We start from the raw sequence: 10,932 nt of genomic DNA, 5'->3' as shown, positions 1-10,932 counted from the left end.
CTGCTAGTTACATAACCAAATGGTTGACCTCTTTTAAACATGACCTTACTGAGGCATTTGCCGAGAGAAAGTCTGAGGAGGAAATTAGAACGAGGGGTGAAGTGGTGTGACATCATACATGTAGATTATAAAAGGCAGAGGGGCTTCAGAGAGGTTGTGGCTGATGGAGAATGGGAGAGAGGAACATTGTTACAGAAGGTAAGACAGATCTGAGGTTCAACCATGCATGAGCTATGGCTTCTGAAAGATAAGGAAAGTTGGAGAGTGGGTGGGTGGGTAATATTTGGAAACTCAGTTGAGGCATTTACTTTTTTTAAAGATTTTTGTATGCAGACCATAAAGACTTTTTAACAGTCTTTATTGAATTTGTTACAATACTGCTTCTGTTTTATGTTTTGATTTTTTTGGTGGTGAGGCATATGGGATCTTATCTCCCCAAACAGAAATCGAACTCACAACTCTCTGCACTGGAAGGCAAAGTCTTAACCACTGAACTGCCAGGGAAGTCCCTGAGGCACTTTTAAATTAAGAGATTAAATTAATGAAAAATGTGTTAATATGGAAAAGTATATTTTACTAGCACCTTGAATATATACCTGAGAGTAAGCTGAGCTAGGAAAACTAGTGAAAATTCTTGAAGACATTTTTAGAAAAAAAAATAGAAAGAAATGAAATTAAAAAGAATGAATGGAACTTGAATGCTGCCCTAATTTAGAAATCTATTTATTAGCCTCTCTTTAAAGATGAGAAAAATGACTCTTCATGTTTTTTCATAGTATGTAAATTTAGGGTAAATTAACAAATTCTTTTTCTTGTTATATGTATTAAAATTTTTTCCCTGTAAAACACTATCAAGTGAATTGTACTCTACCCTGTTTTTTTTTTTTTTTAATGTTTGTCTCTTCCTGAGGAAATCTGAACTAGCATCTTTAATCACCTGACAGATGCGCCAGTGGCAAAGGAAAACATGAGGTCTTGAGCAGCTCATTAGATGAACCCTAGGATAGGATTGGTTATGTTGAATTCCAAAAGCCCTCATATTATATTTCTCTTTAAGGGCTGTTGCAATATAGTTTTTATGAGCTGGAAGGTTGTCATATCTTGGGAAATTTTAATATTTCATCTTGTCCTTTAATGTGCCTGCCAAAGTATTTAAAGAGTTGAGTAAGAATTATATGTATTAGGATGATGAAAATGTTTTAACCACTTTAAATGATTTAAATCATTTTCCATTGGAAATAAATTCAGAAAGATAAAATTAATAAAGAGGCCCAGATATGATGCCACGTGGTATTGACATGGTTGAAATCAGACATAGTGATACTCCAGCATTTAATGGTTGACAGTTGAGTGTAATCAGCTGCCTCACGCAGATTTCCAAGACTCATCAGCCAGTGACACTCAGGGGCTTCATCTCAATATTTCATCATCTGTTGTTCTCACCTGCTGACAGAGGACATCCCACCCTTGCAAATTCTTCCCAAAGTATGTTAGCGTGTTTCTAGGGGGTTTGCGGTGTGTTCCTGAAGAGTTTCTCCTAAGTTTGCAATGCCTCCTTCTCTTCTATGTCAAAGCCTGATGTACAGGGAGGGAAGGGGGAGTGCCGTCTTTCCACCCATAGCATACTCTGTGAGTATTAGTGGAACGCTGAGCTCATTGTACTCTCTGTGTTTTTCAGAGGCTGCAGGGAAGCAGCACTTTTATATTCCTTGCAGTCCTCTCTCTTTCTGGGATGCAGTCCAGGAAGATGAACATGGGATAGTCTGTAGGACAAATACTGCTGTACTCTAAATAGCTGTTCTCAGTTTCTAAGGATTCATTACTTGGCCAAGTGGGATGTTTTCTTGCTTCTTGTCCCTCTAAGGGGGATTTCCACAGAGTTAGTTAGGTTCTCGGTTCTGGGAAGGCAGAGACCATACCTGACTTATTCCTCTCTTTGTTGCCACAGAGTAAGTAAATGATAAAAACTTGTTCTCTCTCTGCCTGGGGCTCTTAGGTCTTTCAGCAAAGAAAATTCTTTGGGGGCTGACCCTGCAAGTTTTTCAGAGTTGCCCAAATTCCATCTTAGGTAAAAGTTAGAACCTTCACTACTTTTAAAATATCTCATAAAGTATCTTATTGTAGTTACTGGGCTCAATTGCCTTCTTCTTAAAGATCTTGGAAATTGTGACAAAATTTCATTGCCCATATTGATATCACTTCAATTCAGGTGTCTATTTATTTCCCTTATTTTGTTTTTGGTTAAAGTATAGACTAATGTGGGTGTTTCAATGATTGATCATGATGAAATGATTTCCTTTTGCCTTACCACTAACAAAATCTATTGGTCTAGGGTTGCCAGAGAAAACACAAAATATTCAGTTAAGTTTTAATTTCTAGTAAATATAATGAACAAATTTTTAGTATTATTAAATCCCATGCATTTTGGCAATGGAGCATAGTCTCAGATTTACCCTAGAGTTTATTGTTTATCTGAAATTCAATTTTAATTCAGTTCAGTTCAGTTGCTTAGTCATGTCCGACTCTTTGCAACCCCATGGCTTGCAGCACACCAGGCCTCCCTGTCCATCACCAACTTTCAGAGCTTACTCAAACTCATGTCCATTGAGTTGGTGATACCAATCAGCCATCTCATCTTCTGTCGTCCCCTTTTCCTCCTGCCTTCAGTCTTTCCCAGCATCAGGGTCTTCTCCAATGAGTTGGTTCTTTGCATTGGTAGCCAAAGTATGGAGTTTCAGCTTTAGCATCAGTTCTTCCAATGAATATTCAGGACTGATTTCCTTTAGGATTGACTGGTTGCATCTCCTTGCAGTCCAAGGGACTCTCAAGAGTCTTCTCCAACACCACAGTTCAAAAGCATCAATGCTTCAGCGCTCAGCTTTCCTTATAGTCCAACTCTCACATCCATACATGACTACTGGAAAAATCATAGCTTTGACTAGATGGACCTTTGTTGGCCAAGCAATGTCTCTGCTTCTTAATATGCCTTCTAGGTTGGTCCTTAACTTTTCCTCCAAGGAGCAAGCATCTTTTAATTTCATGGCTGCAGTCACCATCTGCAGTGATTTTAGGGTCCCCCAAATAAAGACTGTCACTGTTTCCACTGTTTTCCCATCTATTTGCCATGAAGTGATGGGACCAGATGCCATGATCTTAGTTTTCTGAATGTTTAGTTTTAAGCCAACTTTTTCACTCTCCTCTTTCACTTTCATCAAGAGGCTCTTTAGTTCTTCACTTTCTGCCATAAGGGTGGTGTCATCTGCATATCTGAGGTTATTGGTATTTCTCCCAGTAGTCTTGATTTCAGCTTGTGTTTCATCCAACCCAGCATTTTTCATGATGTACTCTGCATATAAGTTAAATGAGCAGGGTGACAATATACAGCCTTGAGGTACTCCTTTCTCCATTTGGAACCAGTCTGTTGTTCCATGTCCAGTTCTTCTTTTTTAAATTTATTTTAATTGGAGGCTAATTGCAATATTGTAGTGTTTTTTCCCATACATTCACATGAGTCAGCCATGGGTATACATGTGTTCTCCATCCTGAACCCCCCACCCGCTTCCCTCCCCATCCCATCCCTCAGGGTTATTCCAGTGCACCAGCCCTGAGCACTCTGTCTCATGCATCAAACCTGGACTGGCGATCTGTTTCACATATGATAATATACATGTTTCAATGCCATTCTCTCAAATCATCCCACCCTCACCTTCTCCCACAGAGTCCAAAAGTCTGTTCTATACATCTGTGTCTCTTTTGCTGTCTTGCATATAGGGTCATGGTTACCATCTTTCTAAATTCCATGTATATGCGTTAGTATACTGTATTGGTGTTTTTCTTTCTGGCTTAGTTCACTCTGTATAATAGGCTCCAGTTTCATCCACTTCATTAGAACTGATTCAAATGTATTATTTTTAATCGCTGATATTCCATTGTGTATATGTACCACAACTTTCTTATCCATTCATTTGCGGATGGACATCTAGGTTGCTTCCATGCCCTGGCTATTATAAACAGTGCTGTGATGAACATTGGGGTACACGTGTCTCTTTCAATTCTGGTTTCCTCGGTGTGTATGCCCAGCAGTGGGATTGCTGGGTCATAAGGCAGTTCTATTTCTAGTTTTTTAAGGCATCTCCACACTGTTCTCCATAGTGGCTGTACTAGTTTGCATTCCCACCAACAGTGTAAGAGGGTTCCCTTTTCTCCACACCCTCTCCAGCATTTATTGCTTGTAGACTTTTGGATCGCAGCCATTCTGACCATCTTGAGATGGTACCTCATTGTGGTTTTGATTTGCATTTCTCTGATAATGGGTGATGTTGAGCATCTTTGCATGTGTTTGTTAGCCATCCGTATATCTTCTTTGGAGAAATGTCTATTTAGTTCTTTGGCCCATTTTTTGATTGGGTCATTTATTTTTTTGTAATTGAGCTGCATGAGCTGCTTATATATTTTTGAGATTAATTCTTTGTCAGTTGCTTTGTTTGCTATTATTTTCTCCCATTCTGAAGGCTGTCTTTTCACCTTGCTTATAGTTTCCTTCATTGTGCAAAAGCTTTTAAGTTTAATTAGGTCCCATTTGTTTATTTTTGCTTTTATTTCCAATAATCTGGGAGGTGGGCCATAGACGATCCTGCTGTGATGTATGTCGGAGAGTGTTTTGTCTATGTTTCACTCTAGGAGTTTTCTAGTTTCTGGTCTTATGTTTAGATCTTTAATCCATTTTGAGTTTATTTTTGTCTATGGTGTTTGAAAAAGTTGATGTATGGCAAAACCAATACAATACTGTAAAGTAATTAGCGTCCAATTAAAATAAATAAATTTAAATTTTAAAAAAGAAAGTGTTCTAGTTTCATTCTTTTACAAGTGATTGATGTTTCCACAGTACCACTTGTTAAAGAGATTGTCTTTTCTCCACTATATACTCTTGCCTCCTTTGTCAAAGATAAGGTGTCCATAGGAATGTGGATTTATCTCTGGGCTTTCTATTTTGTTTCATTGATCTATATTTCTGTCTTTGTGCCAGTACCATACTGTCTTGATGACTGTGGCTTTGTAGTAGAGCCTGAAGTCAGACAGGTTGATTCCTCCAGTTCCAGTCTTCTTTCTCAAGATTGCTTTGGCTATTCGAGGTTTTTTGTATTTCCATACAAATTGTGAAATTATTTGCTCCAGTTCTCTGAAAAATACTGTTGGTAGCTTGATAGGGATTGCATTGACTCTATAGATTGTTTTGGGTACTATACTTGTTTTCACTATACTGATTCTTCCGATCCATGAACATGGTATATTTCTTCATCTGTTAGTGTCCTCTTTGATTTCTTTCACCAGTGTTTTATAGTTTTCTATATATAGGTCTTTAGTTTCTTTCAGTTCAGTTCAGTTCAGTCGCTCAGTTGTGTCCAACTTTTTGCGACCCCATGAATCGGAGCACACCAGGCCTCCCTGTCCATGACCATCTCCCGGAGATCACTCAGACTCACATCCATCGAGTCCGTGATGCCATCCAGCCATCTCATCCTCTGTCATCCCCTTCTCCTCCTGCTCCCAATCCATCCCAGCATCAGAGTCTTTTCCAATGAGTCAACTCTTCGCATGAGGTGGCCAAAGTACTGGAGCTTCAGCTTCAGCATCATTCCTTCCAAAGAAATCCCAGGGTTGATCTCCTTCAGAATGGACTTGTTGGATCTCCTTGCAGTCCAAGGGACTCTCAAGAGTCTTCTCCAACACCACAGTTCAAAAGCATCAATTCTTCAGCGCTCAGCCTTCTTCACAGTCCAACTCTCACATCCATACATGATCACAGGAAAAACCATAGCCTTGACTAGATGGACCTTAGTTAGCAAAGTAATGTCTCTGCTTTTGAATATACTATCTAGGTTGGTCATAACTTTTCTTCCAAGGAGTAAGCTTCTTTTAATTTCATGGCTACAGTCACCATCTGCAGTGATTTTGGAGCCCCCCAAAATAAAGTGTGACACTGTTTCTACTGTTTCCCCATCTATTTCCCATGAAGTGATGGGACCGGATGCCATGATCTTTGTTTTCTGAATATTGAGCTTTAAGCCAACTTTTTCGCTCTCCTCCTTCACTTTCATCAAGAGGCTTTTTAGATCCTCTTCACTTTCTGCCATAAGGATGGTATCATCTGCATATCTGAGGTTATTGATATTTCTCCCGGCAATCTTGATTCCAGCTTGTGTTTCTTCCAGTCCAGCGTTTCTCATGATGTAATCTGCATAGAAGTTAAATAAGTAGGGTGACAATATACAGCCTTGACGTACTCCTTTTCCTATTTGGAACCAGTCTGTTGTTCCATGTCCAGTTCTAACTGTTGCTTCCTGACTTGCATACAGATTTCTCAAGAGGCAGGTTAGGTGGTCTGGTATTCCCATCTCTTTCAGAATTTTCGACAGTTTATTGTGATCCACACAGTCAAAGGCTTTGACATAGTTAATAAAGCAGAAATAGATATTTTTCTGGAACTCTCTTGCTTTTTCCATGATCCAGAGGATGTTGGCAATTTGATCTCTGGTTCCTCTGCCTTTTCTAAAACCAGCTTGTACATCAGGGAGTTCACGGTTCACATATTGCTGAAGCCTGGCTTGGAGAATTTTGAGCATCACGTTAGTTTCTTTGGTAGATATATTTCTAAGTATTTTATTCTTTTCATTGCGATGGTGAATGGAATTGTTTCCTTAATTTCTCTTTCTGTTTTCTCATTGTTAGTGTATAGGAATGCAAGGGATTTCTGTGTGTTAATCTTATATCCTTCAACTTTACTAATCATTGATTAGCTCTAGTAATTTTCTGGTGGAGTCTTTAGGGTTTTTTATGTAGAGGATCATGTCATGTGCAAACAGTGAGAGTTTTACTTCTTCTTTTTCAATCTGGATTTCTTTTATTTCTTTTTCTTCTTTGATTGCTGTGGCTAAAACTTCCAAAACTATGTTGAATAGTAGTAGTGAGCGTGGGCACCCTTGTCTTGTTCCTGACTTTAGGGGAAATGCTTTCAATTTTTCACCATTGAGGATAATGTTTGCTGTGGGTTTGTCATATATAGCTTTTATTATGTTGAGGTATGTTCCTTCTATTCCTGCTTTCTGGAGGGTTTTTAAAAAATCATAAATGGGTATTGAATTTTGCCAAAGGCTTTCTCTACATCTATTGAGATAATCGTATGTTTTTTATATTCCAATTTGTTAATGTGGTGTGTTAAATTGATTGATTTGTGGATATTAAAGAATCCTTGCATCCCTGGGATAAAGCCCACTTGGTCATGATGTGTGATCTTTTTAATGTGTTGTTGGATTCTGTTTGCTAGGATTTTGTTAAGGATTTTTGCATCTATATTCATCAGTGATATTAGTCTGTAGTTTTCTTTTTTTGTGGCATCTTTGTCTGGTTTTGGTATTAAGGTGATGGTGGCCTCATAGAGTGAATTTGGCAGTTTACCTTCCTCTGCAATTTTCTGGAAGAGTTTGAGTAGGATAGGTGTTAGCTCTTCTCTAAATTTTTGGTAGAGTTCAGCTTTGAAGCTGTCTGGTCCTGGGCTTTTGTTTGCTGGAAGATTTCTGATTACAGTTTTGATTTCCGTGCTTGTGATGTGTCTGTTAAAATTTTCTATTTCTTCCTGGTTCAATTTTGAAAAGTTATACTTTTCTAAGAATTTTTCCATTTCTTCCAAGTTGTCCATTTTATTGGCATATGGTTGCTGACAGTAGTCTCTTATGATCCTTTGTATTCTGTGTTGTCTGTTGTGATTTCTCCATTTTTATTTCTAATTTTGTTGATTTGATTTTTCTCCCTTTGTTTCTCCATGTCCAGTTCTAACTGTTGCTGCCTGACCTGCATACAGATATCTCGATGTTAATTGATTGTTTTATTTTTTTTGAACAAATCATTTCTTTTTTCTGTGTTTCCACTTCTTCATCTATAAAATGGAGTATCAACCTGTGTACCTCCTTAAACTAAAGCTTAGAGAACTTTAAGTACATTAATATTCTTTGATAAGTAATAACTTGCCATAAAAATGAGACTTTCCCAGCTGTTCAACAAATGTCTGTTGTGTATCTGCTATTTGCTCTGGCTGATGTTAGTGCACATTTGCTAACAGTGGATTCAAAACAAGTGGAAGACAGGTTTTGCTTTTAAGGAGTTTTCTATCTAGAAAACAAGCTCCATGGTCTTTTCTTTTAAATACTACAGAAGAGGAACAAGTTAGTAAAATGTAGTAAGGACTGTGGCATAGCATCCTAGAGGATGTTGAGAACAGAATCATGAGTTGGATCCAAGGACCTAATGGCTTCTTGCTGAGAGTGGATCCCTTGCTGGGATATTCAGCAGGCCTGTGAGTGCTTCTATAGAATGCCAGTAACAAAGGAGGCATTTGGAAGTCCAGAAGAAAGACTTTTAAACAAGGAGGATATTTCTCCTGTAGCATAATTTCAGATCCAGGTTCCAAGTTCAAATATGAGTTAATACAGTCTCATTTTTAATTTGAATTTGAGCTTAAATAATATCTGGATATTTGACTATAAAGCTGAGCATCGAAGAACTGATGCTTTTGAACTGTGGTGTTGAAGAAGACTCTTGAAAGTCCCTTGGACTGCAAGGAGATGCAACCAGTCAATCCTAAAGGAAATCACTCCTGAGTATTCATTGGAAGGAGTGATGCTGAAGCTGAAGCTCCAACCCTTTGGCCACTTGATGCGAAGAACTGATTCATTGGAAAAGACCTTGATGCTGGGAAAGATTGAAGGTGGGAGGAGAAGGAGACGACAGAGGATGAGATGGTTGGATGACATCACCAACTTGATGAAAATGAGTTTGAGTAAGCTCTGAAAGTTGGTAATGGACAAGGAAGCCTTGCATGCTGTAGTCAATAGGGTTGCAAAGAGTCGGACACAACTGAGCAACTGAACTGAACTGAGTATCTGAAAAACACACTGCTGCTGCTAAGTCGCTTCAGTCGTGTCCAAATCTGTGCAACCCCATAGACGGCAGCCCACCAGGCTCCCCCATCCCTGGGATTCTCCAGGCAAAAACACTGGAGTGGGTTGTCATTTCCTTCTCCAATACAGGAAAGTGAAAAGTGAAAGTGAAGTTGCTCAGTCATGTCCAACTCTTAGCGACCCCGTGGACTGCAGCCTACCAGGCTCCTCCATCCGTGGGATTTTCCAGGCAAGAGTACTGGAGTGGGTTGCCATTGCCTTCTCCGGGAAAACATACTAACATAATTTTATTTTCAAATGAGAAAGCCCTCTAGTATTCCATACAATCCATCTTCTAAGTACATATTCAATATGGAAGATTATTGTTTTTTCATTATTTTCTTATTCACTCAGTAAGCACATATCAAGCATGTACTATGTAAAATAGACAGTGTGCTAGGAATATAGAGTAGAAATTTAAAAAAAAGGAATAATCTCATTGAGATGCTCACTTTACATGCTTATATAAATGACCCCTGAGATGTTATTAGAGGTTCTAGTAGGACAGATAAGCATTGAGTGTGCCCTTGACCTAGAAACCATCTTTCTTGCTGAGAGGAATATCTTTTCCCAATGAACATGATGTTTGGGTAGGATCACATGATCCAGATGAGATGACCAACTCTGGTCTCCAAGAAAGTGAGTGATATTATAGACAGACAACCCTTCTTTCTTTCTTTTTATTAATTATTTTTCTGTGTGGGATCTTTGATCTTCATGGTGGCATGCGGGATCTTTAGTTGTGGCCTATGAACTCTTAGTTGCTGCATGTGGGATCTAGTTCCCTGACCAGGGATCGAATCTGGGCCTCTTTGCATTGGGAGTCTGGCAAATTAGCTATCGGACCTCCAGGGAAATCTCTGATGAACTTTATTTTTTAAAACAAATCAAAATCTAGTGGGGAAGACAGACATGTAAGGCATAGAGTTAATCATTTCATGAGGGGGATATGTAAGGTGCTGCAGAAGCACAGGATAAAGTGACAGAGAAGGGTTTCTGGTTGGCTCCTTAGAGTAGGCGGCCCTGGGCTTTAGAAGAGCTGGGAGCTCACCAGGGTGTGAACGTGGGCGAGCATTGCTGGCAGGATGAACATCTTGTGCCTCTGAATAGCATTTATCACTTTCTTCCTTATGGCTTCTGCTTTCCTGCCTCAAACTGTGGGCTCCTCCATGCCTGGTGGAGCTGTGTCTTAATTGTCTTTGCAGCCCATCATCTAGCAGTGTGTTTTTCAAATTGCTATTTTAGCTTGATGGACTAAAGTTGCACTGGAAACGTTTTCAAGTAGACTCTAATGGTAAGAATGGAATGCAGAATATTCCCTCCTCAATATGAATTGGGAAGTGGGAAGTCAAAGACTTTTGGTTCAAACCCTGGTTTACCCCTCATTGGCTTGTATAATCTGGAGTATGACACTCTCGACGAAACTTCTCTATATAAGAAAAATGAGAAAAACTTTATATGTTGGTTTGAAGACTGAAAGAGATAATGTGTATGGTGTGATTAGCATAATCACATATTTGCATATTAATTCCCCATACCCACTTATAACACGCTTCTTAAGCTGATTTTGAATTTAGTTGCTACTTTCTTTGGAAGAAAAATTTAAGGGCCTGGCGTATAGTCCACCAAAAAGAATAAAAATTCTACTAGTGTGAAAAATAATCGTGTTTATAGCCTCATACACTTTCATACATATTGCTATGTATCCACATATTGCAAATAGATTGTGTTTAGATGATTCTTTCAGGGAAGATGCTTTAGTTGGCTGATGGTTGTATGTGAGTCCCAGATGTTCTCTGGTTAGATGGCATCTGGAAAATCAGGAGGCTATTTGCAGGATGCCATCAGCATTTTAAATGTTAAATTTAAAAATCCTGAATATACATTTTGCTGCAGAATCCTTACAGATAAATAATAACCCAAGATAAGTGTTTAAGAA

Source organism: Capricornis sumatraensis, chromosome 12 (genome assembly GCF_032405125.1).
Source record: "Capricornis sumatraensis isolate serow.1 chromosome 12, serow.2, whole genome shotgun sequence".
Classification (NCBI taxonomy): domain Eukaryota; kingdom Metazoa; phylum Chordata; class Mammalia; order Artiodactyla; family Bovidae; genus Capricornis; species Capricornis sumatraensis.
Note: the sequence above shows the minus strand (reverse complement) of the source record.